General features: G+C 46.3%; 1 protein-coding gene across 2 annotated transcripts in view; it reads right to left on the reverse strand.

The window, feature by feature from the left end:
* Positions 1-21,861, reverse strand: part of zfhx3b (zinc finger homeobox 3b) — a 170,162-nt gene that overhangs the window by 133,470 nt on the left and 14,831 nt on the right. For both annotated transcript variants that reach the window (XM_029846549.1, XM_029846548.1), the window contains exon 3: positions 9,122-9,185. The gene's annotated coding sequence lies outside the window, so the exon portion shown is untranslated. The remainder of the gene's footprint in view (positions 1-9,121; positions 9,186-21,861) is intronic.

The raw sequence follows: 21,861 nt of genomic DNA on the forward strand, positions 1-21,861 counted from the left end.
GTTCCCATGCCACTGAAACCGGCGCGCCACAGAGAGGTATTTATAGCAGGCCGGCTTGAAAGGTCCAGGAGGGAGGGCATGCTTGTTTTTGTTTCCATTCCCCAGGCACTTTCACCAGGCCTCACATGTGGGTGTTAAATATATACCCAAATACTAGAAGCAACATTGTGTGGGCAGAGAAAGAGGAGGCTGTGGGTTCCCCCTCGGAAGGAGGGCTGGAGGAAGAGCGGGGGCAGACTGGGACCAAGGAAGGGGGGACGAGAAGAAAGGAAGAAAAAATAAAGGTTGTTAATAAGATGAATGAAGGTGTGTGCCTCCGAACCTTGAAGGGGCCGGGAAGAGCGAAGTTTAGGGACAGTAACGGGACCCAGATGAGGAATCAAAAGGCAGTCCTGGAGACTTCACCATGATGGGGTGGGGGAAGTCCAGACAAGCGAGGAGGCATTAGAAGTGCAGCACTCCTGTTGTTCTGGCCTCCTTAACTTCAAATCTGAATCCAGGAAGCAGAACCCCTTCTCTCCAGCTGCTTCCTCCCTGTGATCTCTCTCTCCCTCTCTCTCTCTCTCTCCCTCTTTCTCTGTCTTTCCTTGCATGGGAATACCAGAGTGACTTTATTACTATGATGAAAACAGACCCTATAAATACTGAGCGCTATGATGAATATAACAGCGATTATGGGGGCAGCAATAATTAGATCAGGAAAGAAAGGCAGGCTGATTGAAGTTTGCTCTGTTTTTGTGTTTGGGAATTCCTTTCAACCGTGTGTATTAATGTATGAAGAATTACAGAGGCAACGATGGGTGGTAGTCATCTGGGTCTCTAAGAGGGGCCTCCTGGGGCCTCTTCACTGATCGTCTCTCCTGTTTCAGCTCTCTGCTTCCCCTCATATCTCTTTAAAAGCCATCCTGCTGCCAGTTTTTTCCCTATAATGATGATTTGGCCAACAAACAATAAGATGCCCAACAGATGCCTGTTTAAAATGAAATATCAGGAACGATGCAGTGGCTCCTGCAAAGCCTCCGTGCAGTTTTTGCACTTGTCAGCAGCTCTAAAGCTCATCCAGGACTGACTTAGATCTTTAACTTCTAAGACTACAGCTTTAACAACACCCTGACCTGAGCCCTTGTTCAAATCCCAACTGTACAGCAGCCATCCCACTGGCTGATTGCGTCAGAAAGATTCCACAGTCGTGGCCCCTGCTTTTTCATACTTGTGGGAAAAGAGCAGTTCATGTTTCCTTGGATGCTTCACACATTCCTCACCCTTTCTTCACAACGTGGGACCCTAGGACTGGGTAGGGCCATGGACAAGGAAGAGGAGGTGCTTGCTTAAATATTAGGTGTGGCCAAATCAAAAAAGGAAGACCCTTTTTTGTATTATTGTTTATTTAGGAGGGAGTTGCTAGGTGACGTGAACTCAAAAAGGCAGTAATTACTTTCCCCGAGTTTGATGATTATAACAGAGCTGGGATAGAAACTTTCCATTTGATTTAACCCCTTAAGACACAGCTCCAAGTTACCGATAGCACAACATCTGCTAGTCACGGAGAGGCTTCTCAGGCAATTCAAATGTCACCATATCTGGCAGTGGACCACAACCTGAAGTAGAAAGCTCAGTGTCAGCTCCCATTTTTCAAAACCTTGAAGCATCCTTTGCTTCAGATTCAGGCTTTGGCTCCACAGTAACATTGTACACATACTTCTTTACTTTCCTCTATAAAATGTACGGCCTACCTTCCAACACATGAATGACAAGGAGCTCAACACTACTAACAATCATGTCATTTAAATACAGCCCCGCAGACAGAGGCCAGATATACAATCTCAAACAGAGCTCACTCTTCCTGGAGACATTTATGCTTGGACTCATCCCAAATTCCTGACCTCAAAATTTCAAGACAAAAGGTAGTTAGTCCTGATTTATGCATGCTTCGGCGTGCGGATGAAGGGAGCAGGACAGAGCAGCAAAGCGATTAATTTTGATGCTGAAAACATTATTAATGGTGATGTTTAAAACATCAAAGCTCTGGCTGACGGAGAGGAGAAGCATCTCCACTGGAACAGATGAGCTCACTTGAGTGAGTCAAGGTGAGGCGCGGGGGTGAATCGCAGTCTGTCTCCCCATTGAATTTCTATGAGGACTCCTGGAGAAGCTGTGGTTTAGAGATGATTAAACTCATGTACACAGTGTTTGTGGTACGGCCCTGAATGGCCGCCATTTATCTATTTGCTGTCAAAGCTGTACGACCACAAACGCGCCATCATTCAGAAGCGCTACAGTCGGCCTGGGCCAATTACGAAGGCCGTGTAGCTGCTCTTTAGATTAAACTATCCCTGCCATCCGTTCAACACCCGACTGGACACGCGACAAAAGAGGAGACGGCGTGCGTTGGAACGTGGAGTTCATAACGACCGGATGAGGACTCATCTGCATGAACTTCTTGCTGTAGCTTTGGGCAAAAGGATAAAGCTCCTCACACCCCCCTATATTCATTTACCCCCCACCATCACGCCAATTGAACCAGAGAGTCTGGAGGAAGCTACATTGATATTCACCGCACATCTCCATCCCCCAGCCACAACCATCCCCACTGGAAACATTATTTCATTACATATATTATGCATTCAGCATAACAGAGTCGGTGAATGTGTAGAGATGTGTGGGTGTGGGCGAGCTCAGATGTTTCCTTCGATGCATTTACGGTGGTGACAAGCCCGTTGTAAAAAGAATTTTAAAGGGGGTGTAAAAAAGATATGACACCTCGGGGGTCCAGCATTAATGGTACTTAGTTTACTTTGTCAGACAGAAGACAAAATATTTATTTCGCACTGCGTTGTGTCAACATTAGAAGAGAGATTTTGCATGGTTTTCTTTTCCTTTTTTTTAATTTTTTTTACAATACAGAGGGACAAAGTTTCCCGCGGAGTTCTGCATGACATTTCTCAGTTCATTTGTTTGTGTGCATCCCCATACGAATGTGTGCGTGCGCCACGCAGCGCGGCCGATAAAGAGACGTAAGCGAGAAAAACAGAGAAACAAAAACAAGAATAAAAATGCGATGAAGATGGAGAGAGAGATCTTAGCTGCCGTAGTTTAACGGTCGCCAGAACTTAGGAGTTTAAAAGTGGCATCTTTCCCTGGGGTCTTTAAGTGAAATCCATTTGATGCAGAAACCATTTTAGCTCTGATTGGGAACAAATCTGTCGCCGCGGTGGCGTGCTGACCTTTGTGGAGTCCTCTCTGTGCTGCAGCCAGATTATACGCCGGGCTAATGAGGATGATTGACGTCAGAGGGGTGGATCTGAGCATTGTATTTAAATCTCAGCATTCATCTGGACTCCCAACCCTGTCTTAGTCATCGGACTTACACAATGTTTCTATGTGAAATCAAAGATGTCGTTGGTGCTTTTTGGCAGTTTAGGGTGTGATAAAAAGTTGGAAAAGTAGAGCTTACAAACTGGGAGAAAAACAGGGTCCCGGTTATTTTCAGTCAGGCTGCTCGCTGAGGGCAATGACCATATTATTAAGGAGAACGAGAGATATGAACTGAGATAAATACGCATATAAGAAAGATGACAGCTGTTGCCAGTCAACAGTTGACATATCTGACAGATGCATTTTTATCTCTTACTTCCCTCTTCATTCTCCAACTCAAAAAGCATCTGAAGTGTACGATTTTAATTTTGGCATTACAGTCACAGATCAAACCTTTACCTATAGTGGGCATCCATTATGCCAGATTAAGTTCTGAACCAGTATTGTGTGTGTGACCTTAGCTCTACCTTAAAATACCCTACCCTAAAATACTGAAAGTCCAGATCACTGGAGGGAGTTCAGAGAGAGGAACATACCAGAGATCATCCCTCAGTCCAAACTCAAAGTACTGTGTCGTATAAAGAGCGTCCTGGAACAGAGATACCTCGCCTCCAGTTCAAGCGGATTCCCCTGCCCTTTTATTTGCTCTTGTTTGGCTGCAGGGGAAACGAGCTCCACTCTGACCTGGGGGCACTCATCCAATCAGCTCGCTATCTGCTGCAAGAGCCTCTATAATAGTGACATTTTTCCACCTCGTCAATAAAGTGGTGAAAGCCACCCTCAACTCGCTACTTGACCATTTAACTTCTTCCTGAAAAGGCCCTTTCTTTCCGCCTGTCTCTGTGTCTGGCTGAAATCAATAAAAGCAGAGCAAGGAAAGAGGCCAATCCGGCAGCTACAGTAACTGGTGGCCGCACAAAGAGGATGGCTGGCGGGGAAAAGAGTGCCGGAGAGCTGGTGGTCGCACGGAGATGCACTCGTGGAGGGGGGCGCAAACTTTACAATGTTAGAGTGTCATCTGGTAGGGACAAGGTGGTTCTGGAAACTAAAGTATTAACTAGACATTATACATTAAACAGCTGCCTACCTTAACCATCCCAACTAATAACCCTGACCTAAACCCAGCCTTAAAATCATTTCTATACCCTTTAACAGTCCTTTAAAATTGTGGGAGCAACCCAAAGTGTCCTCACTTTGCTAGTAAAATGTAGCAAATACAAGGTAACACACAATACTGGTTCCAAATAGAGAAACTCTTATATCCACAAAAAGATGACTACAAAAGCATATGAAACCGACCCATTTGACATCAGTGAGGATTCTGTTGTCTAATGATCATTAGTGGCTATGCCTCATTCAGCAGCTGCATTCACACATCAGCACATCGGTGCTGGTGGACACAGTGGCCTCGGAGGGAGAACAAAATGTCCTCCAATGGAGCAACGGGGGGAAGACGGGAGGACGCTACGTCCACAACGAGAGCAGCGCTTTGTTTGGCTATGCTGTCTGAGCTGAAATTAATTACTGTGAGAAGCGTGCCATTTATTTTACCAGATGAAATAAATAATGCACTCTTAGAGAGGGTGGGGAAACAACTGGAGGGGAACAATGCTAAAGGGGATAAGCAAAGAAACAAAAGTCAAAATTAGAACCTACGTGGGAATGGTGTAAAACGGGAACTCGATGACAAGATCAGCTGTGTAGCACTGGACCAAAGAGAGACATCTGGAGTGGTGGAGGAGAAGAGCTACACAGGCTCGACCGCAGACGACACGATGAGGGTCCAAAACACCACAGCAAAATGTAACCCTAATGAATGGGCTGCGGATGTGTTGGGAGTAATTACTACACTTTGGTTTACGTGTGAGCGACATTCCCTACATGTGCTTACAAACCCGAGCGTGGTGTTCCTGCGCTTGGATCGTTATCTCGCGGTTCCGCATAGACACGACTAAATTAAGCCCCGGAAACCCCAGGAAGTTCTTTCCGTCGCATGAAAACTTGAGGCGATTGCTGCGATTAATTAGAATATCTCACCACAACATAGCTGCTGCCTCGCGATGTGACGGTGAGCGGCAGAGCACGCCCAGATTGTGCGGTTTGGGACAGCGCCAGTGCGTCCTCGCGGTCGGACAGGTGCCAGAAAATGGAGGGGGACAGACAAAGTCGCGCATCCCAGAAGGCCGAGGTTGACTGTAGGTCACCGAGACTGCGCGGGCTTATGGCTGGCAGATGTTGGTCTGCTTTGACAAGAATTATTATTCTGGAAATGGTTACAGCACACTGTGCTTCAGACTGCAATTATCTTCTCTGTGTAAAAAAACAACAACATTTCATTCATCTTCACTCAAGAAGACATGAGCAAAAGCTCCTCCCCTGACTAAAAAGCCTTTGATTATTTATGATGCTTAAGTTACTGCACTAACGTGTTTCATATGTTTGGGTAGCAGCTGAGACGACAGTACGGTTCTGCAGTAGACACCACCGCAGCCTGCTGGGCTTGCTGGGCTGCAGCTACGATGCCTAATGTTCTCCACAGTGCAGCGACGCAGACGGGAATAGAAAGTTGGAGTTAATTTTAATGATAAGATGAGAGGCGAGGAAACCTGCTTCACCCAGACTGACGCCCATCCAGTGTGTTGCTCCGTATCTTCAGCACAAGCCTCCTGGTCTCTATATGTTTACTCTCAGTATGGGTGTTGGATGTATTTAAGGGGGAGGTTTTGAAAGGTGGCACCGATGGCGTGTCGCAAGTTCCAGAACAGCATTGAGGGGGCTTTCTCTTCTCCCACTGAGAATGGATGCGTGCTTTGATAGCGGATCATTAGACTGGGATTGCCTGCAGCTTGCAAATTAATGCACATTAATTTCTTGGCAGAAGAGAAGGGAAAGCGAGCGGGTGCCAGCGTCTGGTGAGCAACGCAGAGGTTCAGCTGCTGCACTCTCCTCTGGTGGTCTGGAAAGTTCAGCTGCACGATCCAGGGAGGGCTGTGGTGTACCATGCAGCGTTGACAAAGGGATATACACTGTGCCAGCCCTCTTCCTGGCGAGGCAGGCGGGCAGACAGCCAATCAGGTTCACCAATGCTCGGTCTTAAGCGAATGGCATGGCATGGCGGACCTCTCGTCGCTCCGCCTCCCCTTTCTCGCTGCACTGCAGCTGCCTAGACTGATTTTATAAACATTTTGCCAGTGGATCAATACCGGTATTGATCAAGCATTGTGAGAGTGATCCATCTAAAACCCAGAGCAGCCCAGAGCTCAGAGATGGGAGGAGCGAAATAGTGAGGCTGCAGAGAGGATGGAGAAAGAGAGAGAGTCCACAGCAACAGCGAAAGGGAGAAGAGGTTGAAGGGAAGAGAAGGCGAATCTGAGAGAGAAGCAGATGCAGAGCTGAAGGCAGGTGGGAGGCAGGTTTTCGGACAACTGCCAGGGCACAGGGAATGCAGAGAGAGACTCGTAATTACTTTCTCATTAGAAGAGGGAGGCAGAGGTCGTCTAATTACGACCGCCTTAAGTGCGCTGGTAAGTGACAGATGAAGAAAGCATGCGATGAAATGTTTCTGTGTGGTAGAACAAATGAGGTGAGGTTGCTAAAATCTGCATGAGTTCGGCCTGCTGTGCAACGCGCTCAGGTACATTCCTGCATGTGCACGCAAAGTGCACGGGTGTGCATGTATGCATGAAGTTGAAAGTTGGGATGTGTACAGGGAGAGGTTGGTTTTCCAGTAAATTTTAATATTCTGCAAAGGAAATGCTCCAGTTTCCCCCCTGACGGTTTAATGTTCTGTTTCTTGTGTGTTTTTGTCTGCAAGAGAAAACAAACAGGCGCTGCAAGAAGAAGCAGAAGACACAGAGGATGCCTGGGCGACAGTGGACAGAGGAGGCCGCCACGTTTGGAGAATATCTGTCACCGTGATGGAAAATTAGGAGTTCCTAATAAGAATCATCAGCCAAAAGGATTAAACCCTGGATGCCAAAACAGTGGAGGAACGACAAATTTACAGCTGAGGACTAATAGGACACCTCAACAACGTGGGATGATCAGCTGAAGGCCTGAAGCTGGACGGGAGGAACTAAAGCCAAATGGCTTTGGAGACGATGGTCCACAGGGAAACTGAGTCTTCATTATGTTAAATGTGGCTTTCATGCGCATGATTGTGGATTTGAGGGGGAGATATCACTAAAAACCAGTGGAAGGACCATGCTGTGCAGCACTGCTGTGGGGGCCTGCAGCCTGCAGCTTCACTCCCGTCAAACATGAATGAGCTTTTGTGTTCCAGACTGACTTTGTTCCAGTCTACACACAGTTTTGACCGTCCCAGTACAAATCTACATCCTAATGTTTAAAAATGAGCCCTGGTGGTTTAACACTCTCTACTTTAAAATGTCCACAGTTGTAAAACTACTTACAACTTTGCATGTTTTAATAATTGATTAAGTCCATTTTTCTAACTTTCATCCTACCAGAAATACAAAACTCAGGATGTATATACTGAATATAGCGCTCAGCTGGTCTGAGGTTTGAGTCCCCAAAACAGTGACATAATCACATGTCTAGATTAATCTAATCTCCCAAATCCATGTTAGGATTAATACCAATGGGATGTGTGGGGTTTGAAGGAGGGTTCGATGTGATTGTTGTTTGAAGAAAAGAAGAACTATAATGTTATCGAACCAAAATATTGCGTGACGAAGGGAAAATGATTTAGACTGGGGCACAAACGAGCGAAACATCGAGTGATAAAAATGGCTGGTGTCTATCTGTGTGATGAAAGCAGAGCATTCAGCACTGAGCCAATGCAAATGAATGACCTCCTGTGTCCCTCCATCAGGGGGTGACACAAATGAACCAAGATGAAGTCTGATAAATTCAGCCACACCATAAAGAAGTTAAATATGGCTGCCAACTATTTGGACTCCACAATGACTTTCACCCTTTATGTCTCACTTATCTGGTCCCAGATCGTGTTTGTAGCCTATAATACAAGTGTGCCTCATTATTATCAATTTCTTTTGTCGAATTTCACAGGGATGACCCCCCCTCGTTTTCATCCTCTAACATGGAGATTCATTTCACGTGTTGTCATAGCAGCACTGAGACACTGTATCTCTCTTGTGTCTTTCCTTTAAAGCTTTATCTTTGATTCTTAAAAACAAACCTTTGGATGAGCGCCAACCCATAAATTAGGGTCTTCATTAGACACATCAAATCTAAATTACTTTTCAATTAACGGGCCAGTCAACCTCAACTAATCAACCAATTAGGCTTTGTGTGTTCACAGAAAAGCCAACAAAAGCACATGACTCCCCTGGGAACGCAGGAAAATGCTACACAAGAGTGACAGCGCAAATGAGACGCTATTGGTTTAGAGGGAAAAGGGAGGATATGAAAGACGTGAGATGTTATTATTCATCCATGTCATTTTTGGGAACGCAGGGGGGAAAAAATAGTCAGAAATTGAAGAAAGTGTGCAAATAAAAATGTGTAATTAAAAGAAAAAAAGAGAAAATCAAACAGAGTTATTAAATCTGGATGAGTATTTGGTGGTCAGGGATCAATGCTGTTTAGCTAATTAGTATTGATTGATAAATGCAGATATTCTGCCCATGCTGAGTGGAGGGATTATTGGCCATTGATGGAAACTAAAGGAACCACTCCCCACCTTTGTTTTCCTTGATTCACCTCAATCAAAGCACAAAAAGCAGACAGTAACCAGAGTCCGAATCTCTACTAGTTGTCTAGTTGTTGGATAAAAGGTGACGGAACGAGCGGACGACTGGTGGGAGGCCTGTGTTGAACCTACCTTTGGGTCACAGGAGATCCGAATGGTTGTTCGGTCGTCCTCGTCCTACGAGACAGAATGCCACCTAAAAAAAGGAAAACAAAACATGGGTATGTGCAAAAATAGGCTAACTGACGTGGATCGCCTAAATGTGGATTTTGTTACTTCAGAACTCTTTTATTGGTCCAGCAGAACTCACAAGAGGTGGTGAAAACCAGCACTGGACTGGTGAATGTCAGAACAAGCCCAACTAACTGTGCCATTACTAACTCATGCTTATTAATCTGCTAATGTGCGTTGGCTCCTCCGACAGAGCGGGACGGTCCCTGCCCGTCATCTACAGCTTATTCACCATTGCTGAGGGCCGCTGGGGGGGTGTTGGGGAGCGGGCGGTGGATGTGGGGGGTGCAGCGACGATGCCAAGTGCTGTTTGACTTTAACATGAAGGCAGAGAGGGGGTGAGGGACTCCAGCGATGATGCTGGTGCCTTCTGCTGGCTCGGTGCCAGGTCCCCCTGGTCCCCGTCGCCCCAGCCGACGCTCTACCCCAGAGCCTCTGGGCAAGTACCGCAGCTATTGTTTTCACTGCCAAGCAATTAGCGGCACTTAAGATTTATTTAGTCATGCTCTAATGTGCGGTAATTAGCTTGGGGCCCAAACAAGCCTCTCAAAGCCGATACCTTGTTGCGCACATCGGAGCCAGGCATCGGCAGTAGACGGTGAGGGAATGCGAGGGAGAAAAGGGAAGGTAGAAAGGGAACGGTGAGGCGGGAGGTGGAGCAGGGCGAGAGGGATTACACGAGCACCAGCCAGCAGTGTGGATCAGCACTTTTTAAGAGATCTTCAGGGGCCTGTTGGCTGAACGTACAGCAAGAGGAAAGGGCAAATACAGCCCAGTTACACTTTTATAGAATGCTTTGTGGAAAAACACCCCTGACACACACCTCTGTCTGGCAGCCCGGTTCGTCATATGGCCCAGGGGCCTCTGCTGGCCTGTCACGTGACAGCTTCAGTGACCTTAAAGGGTAGCCTCCTCGACAAGCCCCACCGCACCCCCCTCCCCCACCCCCCTGAATGGACTGGACTGCTCTTTGGGAAATGCAGTTTGGGTCAGTGGATAATGTGTGATGCATTTGGCCCTCCGGGTGGAATGATAATAAAAATACAAGAGATTATGCAAGAGCTATTAAAAGAAGGAATGAACAAAGGCCGAACGAAATGCATGTTTCCCTGCAACTGTTGGTCCGCGAGGCTTTTTGGGAATCAAGCAACGCTGCACATTCATTAATAACTTTAATTTAAAGCAAAGCAGTCTTTTTTTTCATTCCTTCCCCAAGTGGAGCAGTTTTGCTTGTGTGATGGTCGGCATCTTCTCTCGAGGAGTAATCAAGTATTTGAGCGACAGCATACTCACGGAGCTGTGCTGAATTAAATATTACATTCAATAAATGGGAAGAAAGAATTGTAACAGGTTCAGTCACCCCGCTCACCCGACTGCTGCTATTGTATAATCACACGCCGTAGAAGCTTGAGAATTGATGAGAAACAATGTGACCTCCACGGCAACCTACAGCGTCTACTTGAGCTAGAGATGTTTTCTGTATTAAATATTTTAAAACAGCACAATGCAGAATGCGCCACAGAAGCTCATCTGATGCGAGCAGATGAAGGTCAAAGGCAGGTTCAACCACATGAATACATGTTTTACGTATGCATTTTAAAAAGCCCATCAATCTTTCCTGGATGGCGGCAGAATGAGTGAAAACTACACGCATTTGATCATGAGAAGTCATAAATAAATACAACAAATAAAATGACACGGAGGAAAATGAAGCGATGAAGTCATCCCTCCTGCATGTTCAGCAGCGGTCTGCTCGTTAAACATCTGGGCCTCCACAGCGAGGTAGCGCCTAAAACTGGCGTGAATTCCAGAAGGGTGGCGCTAGAACTGAAACCTCCCTCTCCATTTCAACAGCAGGGTCCGTTTGACGCTCCACACCAATCAGAACCTCGCAGGACAACCCTTGACCTTTTTCATCTCAATATGACCACTATTATCTCTCAGAAAATTAGACGCGTCTCGCTATTGTTCCGCGGTCGACAGGGGGGGGTGGCGGAGGTTATTTAAAGATCAATGCTCTGATGTTGGCGACCCATGTGGCAATCACCCTCCACCAGCGCGGCGATGAGGGGAAGACGTGAGCACGGGCCGCTGTGGCTGCAGGCTGTAAATGGACTGGTGCTGATTGTTCTGCGGCTCTCTTTCCGTTGGCGTTCAGCGGGCAGTTTCCAGTGTGCAGCTCTGCATTATGTTCTTAGGTCCCAAATTGAATCGCGCTCAAGCGCAATTTATATGTGAAACGCAAACACAGATGATTTCAGAGCCTCCGGAGGTCTTTGTGCGCAAATGGATCAGCACCGGCTGCCTTGTAAACATGAGAGGGGAGTCGTATGAGATTCTAACGGAGCAATTAGGTGAGAAAAGTTAATAGAGCCGATGGCAGCCCGAGACGATGACAACATGATTCTGTGGGTATTTGAACAAGCTGAGCAGCAGGCAGCCATTTTTTTTTATTCTAATCCAGAAGTGAGAGGTATTTCAAAGCAAAACACCTCTGATTTATTTGGTTTTTGTCTGACTATGTGTTTCTATCAAGTTATACCCATTAGCAACAGTAAAGAAATGCAAGAATATGCACCGACTTGTCCTTTAGCTCTATATATAAATATAATAATGATAGAGAAAGCTTGTTTCAACACCCCTCTAAAATCATGCAATTATTCATTTTCCCAGCTATATTCGAAGCGAAATAAGTCTTCCTCAGATCTTCAGCCAGGTTTATCTGCAGCAACAATGGCAGAATTTAGAGGAGCCATTTTAACAGCCTGAAAAATGTGTTTAACATTCATCATTTGCAAGGGGATAAAAAATAACACTGACCATCCAAGCGGTCCTGAACCACTTGCAAATGTTCCATGAATGTGATAGCCAGCAGGAAATCAGCAGTTCTATCTAACAGATGTCCATAGTGGAATCAGGCTGCTAAATAAATGAATATATTAATGTTTTTGTTCTTTTTTTCCCCTTCTAACATTAGTTACCATCTATTATGATGGATGCAGAGTGTTACAAAGGGTCAGAGGATAGTTCTGCTTTAAATGTTATATTTCCATGATTGCTCCATTCTCTCCATTTCCTCTTCATTGTGTTCCAGGGAACCGCGTGGTCTGTGGGCAGCTCCTACTCGGCCCTGGGAGGGGGCCGTCCCCCAGGGAGCACTGCATCTTTTATTAATCAGGGCGCTGCGCCACACACTACAGCGGCTTATCTAATTTAACAGCCCACCTAAAATGCAACGATGTTTGGTGTGGAGGGAAGGGACACGGATGTGGTGGTGAGTATGGCTGTGTGTAATGGGGGTTGGTCGGGCCGCCTCCATTTTTATATTTAAGTGGAACGTGAGGAACGGGACATTGCAGGCCCCTTGTCTCCGAATTTTAGAACAGAATCACAGGCGAGCAAATTATTTTCTCCTGACAGGAGGGAAAAAAATGGAGCATGGCTCAGGAAGAGGTGACACATTGATTGTTTAGTATGCGCATCCGGAACGCCGGGGTTCAGAGGCGTCGTCCCCTATATATATGTAGAAGAGGTGCAGCAGTGCACAGCACGGTCAGGGGTGGGGGCGGGAATTGAAATGCCATGTTAGATTGGAGTCTGTTCCTCAAGCCCGTTTTAGCTGATCTCGTAAATGTGATCCAAAAACCAATGGTTTCTACGGTAACACTATGACAAACCGCCAGAACCAGCCTGAGCAGGGCCGGTAATTTAAATTAAACAACCTCCCCGTTTGGTTGCAATACCCCCTTTACCGCTTGTCCCTCCCCCTTCTCTCTCCTCTGTGTCATAGCTCCCATGAATCAGTGTCACCGGTGTTGAGAGCACTTACTGTCAACCCCAGCGCCCCGGGCTACGCCACTGATGGACACAAACTATAAAATATCAGCCCCCCAGGGAGACATCGCTCAAGTGCTGCCCTGCTGCCCCGAGGGGGTGTGATCTGGTCAGTGTTTGTCTGAGTGTGTCGAGGGGGCCATGGGGCAGTGGGGTTCGTCTGGGTATCGGTCGGTGTGTGAGGCAAAAACTGCATTTTCAGGGGCACAGACATAAAATAAAGGTGACGTACAAACATAAGCGGGCCGGGTGGACGTTCTGACGTCCCAACAGGGAGCTTCCTCCTGAGCTCCTTGGCCAGATTCCGCAATGGAATGGGAAAGCCGCAAATGAATCAGTCAATAAAATCAATGCCTGTGTCTGAGTACATGTCCGGCGTCAGCTGATAAGAGCTTTAAACCACCTCCTTTGCATTTCACAGGCAGAAAAAAACGTCTGTTGGGATGCGGCTGGAAGACGCAAGATACTTTTGAACCTCTAGTGAAGCTCCCACCACCCTGACGACATCATCTAATGGGTCACCAGGCTTGGTTCTTCTATCTCTGAACTCTGCAAGGTCAAGATTTTCCCAAGTGCAGGCACCTGCACTTAGATATAAGGGGACACAGGAGGTACCCGCACATGTGTGTTCCTTTTAGATTAAATACTATAAAGTGCAGCTTCATACAGATAAACCTGTCTCTTAACATGCCTTTACAATATCTGCCAATATTGACTATTCATTTACAGTGTCTGCAGCCAGGCGCAGCTTCATTCCCCTAATACATGTATATTAACAAGAGTCCTTCGAGATCCAAGGACAAAGGCATTAAGAGGAGAAGGAAGCAAAGTGCAGAACGGTGTATTGTTGCCCGATGGCGAGCAGTCACATGGTGAAGCTCATGCTGCATTGTGCTTCAGAGGCGTACATTAATCTGTTAGCTGTGGCGCTGAAAGACCTCTGGAGTGACTTGCAGAAATACATGAATGCAAATAGGTAATGAAAAAAAATCAAAGGAGAATCAAAGAATGCTGTTTGTCTGCCTCCCCCCCCCCCCACCCAAACGCACCCCCACACCCCATACTTGTCTCCCATAATGGAATAGTTATCAGACCCAATGTAGGCTGAATGATCAAAACCAGTTATTCTTAGTGGCTGGCAGGTAAATGACAGAAGACAGCAAAGTCTGTTTGATCAGATCTACAGAGATGGTTTAACCGCTAAAGTACAACGGGTGTGAGGACTGTTTACGGACTTGTACTCGTTAGAGTCTGACCAGTCCTCACTGGAGTGTATTTTTACGTAGCTGTGTTAAATCAAGGCCCCCGTCCGTGAGCCAAAGGGAATAAAACCCTGTGATCGACTCCCCCTCCGGACCCCCACTGTTCCAGGGGTCCGAGGCAAAGAATATCTACATATAGGAGTATTCTGTAAGGTGTGACGTGCTGACTGGTTAGAACAGCCATTCCCAATAAATGGTACGTCCAGTAGGTGTTGTGGGGGACACTTTCAGGGGGCTTGCAGACCAGTGTCGGTCACTGAACTTATCTGCCGGGCCACACTGTAAAACTCATCTATAATTTGTGAAGAGTGTAATGCCATCTCCACTTCATGATTATGTGGTATTCCTCACCTCCACCAGGGCCAATGAGGCCTAGAGCTGCCAGTCTTAATGAGGTGCCTCAGAGTTCAGCTTAGAGGGGGAAGAGAGGTGGGAAGATGGGTCTATGGTGAGAAAATGAAGATGGGAGCGTAGGTCCCGACCACGTGGGGCTGGAATCTGGCAAACTGTCATCTGGGTAAGCTTAGCTCCTCCTTAGCACGTTTGAAATCAGTTTAAGGGAAGCGATGTTAAAAGAGTCAGGACGTTCCGGTCGCAGCGCTGCAGAGGATTATGTCCAGCAAACAGCTCTCACGAGATCGGGCCCTTGGACTCATTTTCACTCAAGTGCACCGCAGTGCTCTTATAGCTGGTGTCGATGTTATGAATAAATAAATAACAACATTTTTCCAGTCATTTAATCTCTGAGTACCGCAATTAGTAAGTCTGTAGTTTGTGCTGCCTTTTTTCCTGCCCTTGTTATTGTTATTGAAATGTCACGCTCTTATTTAGCTCAAGGATGAATAATAAATAAGCTATAATTACGGTCTTTGAATAAGCCGACGGCTGGGCCGGGTCAATGGTAAAAGGAGACCTGCCCCCTCCCCATCCACTCTTTTACTCTCTTCCTCTTCTTTTTCCCCTCTCTCTCTTTAATTGGATCTTGTAATTAGTTTCTCTGATGGATCTGGGAGGTCTGAGGCAGCCTTTACACTGTTCATTAGACTTCATGGAGGAGAGTAAAGCTTTTAAAAGCTCGGCTTGTTCCTTCCCTCACACGTCATAACACCAGATATGATTTTTACCCCTAAATAACCCGAAAGAGAGAAATATGTTTGACCTCCCTGAGGTTTACCTAATAAACAGCCAGAAACGCTGGAGCTGAGCAGACTGGGGCCCCTGGGAATTATCTGGGCTGTTTCTGGGTAATCTTCATGGAAATGTGCGTTCTTGATCATCGTGCTATTTCACTGAGTTTGTTTGGGGGGGGGGGGTGCTCATCCAACAGTGTAAAAAAGAAGATTGTGAGATTAAGAGATTTTAGATTATCGGGCCCATCTTGATGGTAACTGACACAGGTGGAGATGTGAGCTGAAAATATAAACAAAAATGTCTTTTGGCTCACTATTACGGAATTCTTTTAAATGCAAACACACACACACACACACACACACACACACACAGACACACAGACACACACACACACAACACCGTTCAGTCCTGTAATATACAACCCCCCCATAGCACCCTAACACCATTTCCCCTTTTTTCCTCTCCACCCTCCGCTGGCCAGGCTACACTAGACATCTCTCCCTAATCAGCAGCCTCGTCTCGCTCAGACTCGTTGCCATAGTAATATGCCGGCTGGTCGACATGGCAACCACTCTGAGGTCCACTATTAAATGAAGAAGAGTGGCGGGGGGGGAGGAAGGGAGAATCGAGTTGGGATGAGAGACAGGCAGCAGACGATGGCGGTTGGGGTGGGGGGGTGGGGTGGGGTGGGGTGGGGGTACAGATTGTCCAAGGAGTGGGGGAGGGAGGATCAGGAGTAGTGGAGGTGGTTATGGGGGGTGGGGGGCAGAGAAAATGAAAAAGAGGAGGTGAGCATAGAAAAATGACTGGAAGAAGCGACAAGAGAAAAAGGAAGTGCACCCCGAGGAGGGCGAGAGAGAGAGAGAGAGAGCGAGAGAGCGAGCTACCTATTGAACTGTACAGAATTAAAGGCTTCTGATACACGTCCCAACAACACCATTAACCTAATGCATGACGTCATTTATTTAATGCCTCGCAAATTTATAGACGGGGGCGGCAATGAGAACGCGTGCGTGGCCGGTGCCAATAAAGATAAAAGGTCGTAAACTAATATTGCGTTTTAAGAGCTGCTTAGAACACAATTGTCAAGCCACATCTCAGATAGCCACAAAATAACAGAAAGAAATGAATCTTAATAAAGACTAACGGCTTGTTGGACTGCAGACATACAGTAATGATGTAATGATGAGGGAGGCCTGTGAAGGTGAGTTCTGAGAGAAAAGTGGAAACTGTCTGCTTTTAATCAAACTGTCGGGTTTGTCACAGCTTCGAGACAGCATCTGTGACCTTCCTGTGCTCTTCAGGCCTCTTTTCCCACCCAAAAACAACAGGTCAGTGATTTCAGTGAGGCCGGGCCTTTTTGGCTGGCTCCAGACGATCACCACACGGTCGAAACGACTCTCCCTTCTCTCTTTCAGTGCCTTTGAGCTCACTTTTTACCTGCACCATAGCAATTCCTGGGTATGTGTCGCCTCCTCTGAGAATGTCCCCCATATTATTCACAATCCATCTTATTTTCCTCCAACTGGATCTCTCTGTTTCGCTCCCCCTAAATGTTTGATTGGTTAATGAATGAAATACCATTCCATCACAAAGCTACCGCAGCACAGGCACAAAATAGCATTCGTTGCCTTGTGTGCCAATTCCTTCATGAATTGGACCATCTCTCTCTCTCTCTCTTTCTCTCTCTCTCTCTTTCTTTCTCTCTTTCTCATTCTCTCCTCCCTTCTTTTCAGAGAATCGTATGAAAGATAGCTAATTGCATGTCCACATTGTTCCATCAGTCCCTGCTTCCCAAGCATGCCATTCAGAGGCAATTAAAGTGAGCTTAAACAGAGAAAGAAGTGCGTCATACTCTTAATGCAATTAAGGGAGTGTGCACACAAACATACAGCAAGACTCCAAAACATTAAAAAAAAAAAGGCAGAAACACACAAGGAAAAAAGAGAAACGGAAAAGGTTCATTTAGTGTATCAGGCAATTTAAGCTCTTGGCCTGGCTTTATCGTATTTGACTGTATTGAGTTTTAGGACAAAATCCAGATTATGAGAGATGCTGTCTGCTACGATGTTGCCAGCGTAGGCGGTGTTACACAAAAGACGTGCCCCCCCCACCCCGACCCCCACCTGCTTTTTGTCTAAGTGAATTCCAAAATGTACATTTGAAAGCTGAGAATTATCTACAAAACCCAATCAGGTTGTATTTCCCCCCAAAATCAAGGCTGAACCACTAAAAGGTCCAATTTTACATGTAGTCTGAAGAGTTAATACTGTAGTAATATAGGAAATATAAAGCTTGACGTACAGTCATATTGTGGGGGTGAAACGAGCGGTTTTAAAGAAAAACAGCACCAGCAGAAACCTGCAAACAGAGGTGAAATGGCAGAGCCGGGGTCAGGCGCGTTTCTTTCATGCTCCAACACTTCAGCCAAAACCTCCAACAGGACACGCGTGATTACGAGCACAGAGTGATTGAAGGCTTCATTGCGGCGCTGCTCGCCAATTTGAGGAGTAAATACCTGCTAGTTAGGTGGTAATTTTGCATGCGCTGATTTCCTGTTATTTCGCGGGTAAGCACAGCTCGCGCTTTTTTGCGGTGCAATTTAAAAGGGTTTTATTTGGATTACTGAACCCGCAGCACTCTACAGTGGACAGCCTGGGGAGATGCTACACAATAACCTTGATTATTTTTACACGGGCCTACTGTGCCCAGAGAAGCCCAGGAAACATTCGGCTGAATAAAAGTTAGAGGAGCAATTTTTATGTGGCCGTTGCATGTGGAGTTTGCATCTTCTCTGGGTCTGTGTGGGTCTTCTGGAATAGAACATGCACCACTAGCTTGATTGGAGACCTTAAACTGCCCCCAGGTGTGAGTGTATGAGTGGTGACCTGTCTGGGATGTAATTCTGCCTCTCACTGGGAGTGCTGATATATTCTCCAGCACCTCCCACAATCCTGATGAGGAATAAGCTGCGTTTAACTGGAAATGAATGGGCGTAGAAGGGAGCGAAGGAACGACACATCTACACCTGTGCTACACCGTCCGGCCGGAGCTGTGATTGGCTGACGAGAGCTGCAAATGCAGTTAAGCCTGGTTAATTGAGTTAACAGGTTTTGGGGGATTTCAGCGCAGGTCATGTGAGTGTTTCTGCTTCTTTTCCGGTCAGAAAGCACCAGACTGGGAGGAGAAAGTTTCCCATCTTAGTCATAATAAAGGTCCACAGCTGCACAGTCTCCTCTTCGGCCTGTGTAAACAGACGTAAACTTTCAACAAGTCTCGGCCTGGTTGAAGTTAACTCTCAGTTCTTGTTGCTCTCCAGATACGGACGGCGACACCACTCAGACAGCAACAAGTGTCTTTTCAAAATGCTGAAACACGGAACAAAAGTGAGTGAAAATCTGGACAAAACTGGCACTTGTGTTTCTTTGGGGGTCCAAAGCTTCATCATACTGATTCACCCCCCCCAAAAAAATGTAAAGAATAGATGAAACCTTTAAAAAGAAATCCATAATGCTGTGAAATATATACAGTAGACACAATCCCAGACCAAACACTGGGACCAAGGAAAGGGTTTTGGCTGCGTGTCTCTGTGGTCAGAGGAGGGTGCAGAAGGTAGCAACGCTGCTAAGAGCTCTTTAGCTAGCAAGCGGAAGCAGACCTGTCCTACACGCTACATCTGAGCGACCTCAGTCATTCCCAAACATTGACAAACCTTCGAAAGTTGCCGACCATCATTACAAACGGTGTTTCTTTTTTTACTTGACACTTTCTGCTGGACTTTTGCCAAATCTGGACAAAGTAGGGACAGCAAAGAATGGGGATGCTAAGGCTACCTGCTACGGACGACCACGAATCCTCCAAGCGGAAACTGGCCCAATAAACCTTTTATTTAAACGGAACTTGCTATGATGGCTGAGTGAGAATTTTCTATAACCACAGCTGTGTTCGCCCTTTAAAAACAGCAGTGGCTGACAGGAATAGCTGCAAAAGGAATACGTGGTTGCTCGGGTGACAATAATATATTTGTTTATTTCCAACCTAATACATACAGACAGTAGATTAAAGATTTACTGGTTCGAGAGCTTCTGTACATCTTCTTTCGAAGCCATTGTAGGAGAAAATTACATTAAATGACAAAAACACACCACAGGAAAAGAAAAGAAGCGCGCTGCATTCTGTATTACTTATAAAGAACGTGATATTCTTCAAGATAAAGAGCTGCAGCTAAAACCTTGTATATCACAATCTACTGTGCAAACACAGAATATAAACAACCATGAATCACTACAGCAAATAATAAAGCAAATCAAAACAAGTGGATTGCCAAAATGATAGACTCAGTATGATTTAGCAGCGTATCAGGAAATATGTCGGAACAGGATTCAAGCCTCGGAGGAACCCGTAGGGAGTGCTTCCGGATGCACGGACTGGGTTTGGATCCCAAAGTGACGCCAAAAATGGATTCAAACATTCACAACTGCGCCGGTGTAATCTGGGATTTGGCTCCATCGCAGCCATATTTGACAGAATTGAAAGTCCAACTGCCTTCAAATCTCCAACAATTATAAAAGCTCCTTCAGCTGCTTTTTTGCCCCCCGTCTGATTACTGAGTGCGGGGCAATCAGCCGCAAATCGCTGAGGACCAGGAAAAAAAAAAAAACCCAAAACAGATCACGGCAAAAAATAAAGGAAAGGAGGAGTTCTGGACCACAATTACAGGCCATCCAGCCGGGCCTGTGCCCCGGCGCTCGAGAGCTGCTGTGATTTCCGACAGAAAAGGTTATTAGTTTTTATTGGAGGAAATAGATGCTGGGTGGCTTTAAATGGCACAGTAATCGGGGGGATGGGGGTGCTGACGGGAGGCCTTGTGACCCGGGTCTCCCAGGGGTCCCATTGAACAGGCAGGGGGACACACAGAAGCTGTCACACACCCTTTCTCCATCTGCAGGCCCTCGTGCCCTCTGGCTCCAATTTGAACTCCAGACACCACTTTGGTCTTTGGCCTCCAACTCAACCTGGATCTCTTGATTCCTCCCAACGATGAAAAACGCCATTCAAATCCAGCGCAACGCGAGGTCATTCTTTTCTTTATTTCCACAATATTTGATCCGTTTTGTGAATTGTAATTTCTCGCCACAAGGGAGACTGATATAATTTTTTTTATTTTTTTTTTAATCACAAAAAAAGTGGGAGCGGGAACCTCGAGCTGACTCGAGTGCAAACAATCCATCATTTTCAAACATGGTCCCTCTTCCACATTAATTCAGCCTGTGTTTGTGCACATGCGAAAGCGTTACCGGCGAGCGTGGCGGCTGCGTGTTTGCTCGGCTCGGTGTAATGACTGCCTGCAGATTTACAGTCACCAGAGTGTGTGTGTGTGTCTGTGTGTGTGTGGCTCTGGAGGAAGACAAGTGTGTGGCCGTATTTGCTTTTGTGCCGGGTTGCCAGTGTGTGTACTCTGCAGTGTGTGACGTTATTTCGCAGTGTGTAAGCTATGATCTGCCAGGGCCAGATGAAGTACTCTCCACGGCAGTCGGCATCCAGTGAAAAGCGCTAATCAGACATGTACAATTTTATCAGGAAATAAATGCATCATATATTTCCCCCCTATTTAATGCATTTGACACAACATCTCAGTCACTTCTCTGTGCAAATGCAATTACTCCAATTATGTGTGTGTCAAAATACGTCACTTTGCGTCTAAGTACATGAGATGTTAATGCTGTCCCCTTTGCGTGTGTGTGTGTGTGTGTGTGTGTGTGTGTGTGTGTTTGTCTTCATTGTGCTTGCTGCTCCTAGTCCCCTCTCCTCATCTGTATTCAGGGCAGGTAGGCTCGAGCACGGACCCACAGCTCAGTAACTAATGGAGGAGCTGATGGGAGCCTGATGACGACCACGGGGCCATTTGTACACAGGCTCACACACACACACGTACACAGGGGCCCATGCACACACAGCAACACACGGGCAACAACATTCTGGCCATTTCCAGAACGGTCTGCACCCTCATTTAGAGGTAGTCGCCAGGTTAAGTGAATTACGTGACCATTTAATATTAGTATGGTTTTTTTCTGTTTTTTTTTTTGGCCAGTTTGATCTATTTTATCATGTTTCTGGGTGAGGCGAAATACAGGCCGAGGTGTTGTCCTCCGGCGCTTTTACTGCTGATTTTATTGCTTCTTTTTCCTGCTTATTTCTCATTTATTTGCCTTCAGGTTCATTCAAACTTTTTCCTGTGAACCAGTGCCCCTCTAAGTTGATCACCAGCAAGTGCAGGGAAACAGGAAGTACTCCGAATGGCACGTTCCTAAATACCCACAATGCTCATTTTTCAGAGTGGGATTGCTGCTTTCGTCATTCCTGTCTTACTTTTCCTCCTTCCTTTTCTGTTCCCTTTTCCTCCTTCCCTTCCTC

The sequence above is a fragment of the Takifugu rubripes genome, chromosome 13 (genome assembly GCF_901000725.2).
Source record: "Takifugu rubripes chromosome 13, fTakRub1.2, whole genome shotgun sequence".
In the NCBI taxonomy this organism is placed as follows: Eukaryota; Metazoa; Chordata; class Actinopteri; order Tetraodontiformes; family Tetraodontidae; genus Takifugu; species Takifugu rubripes.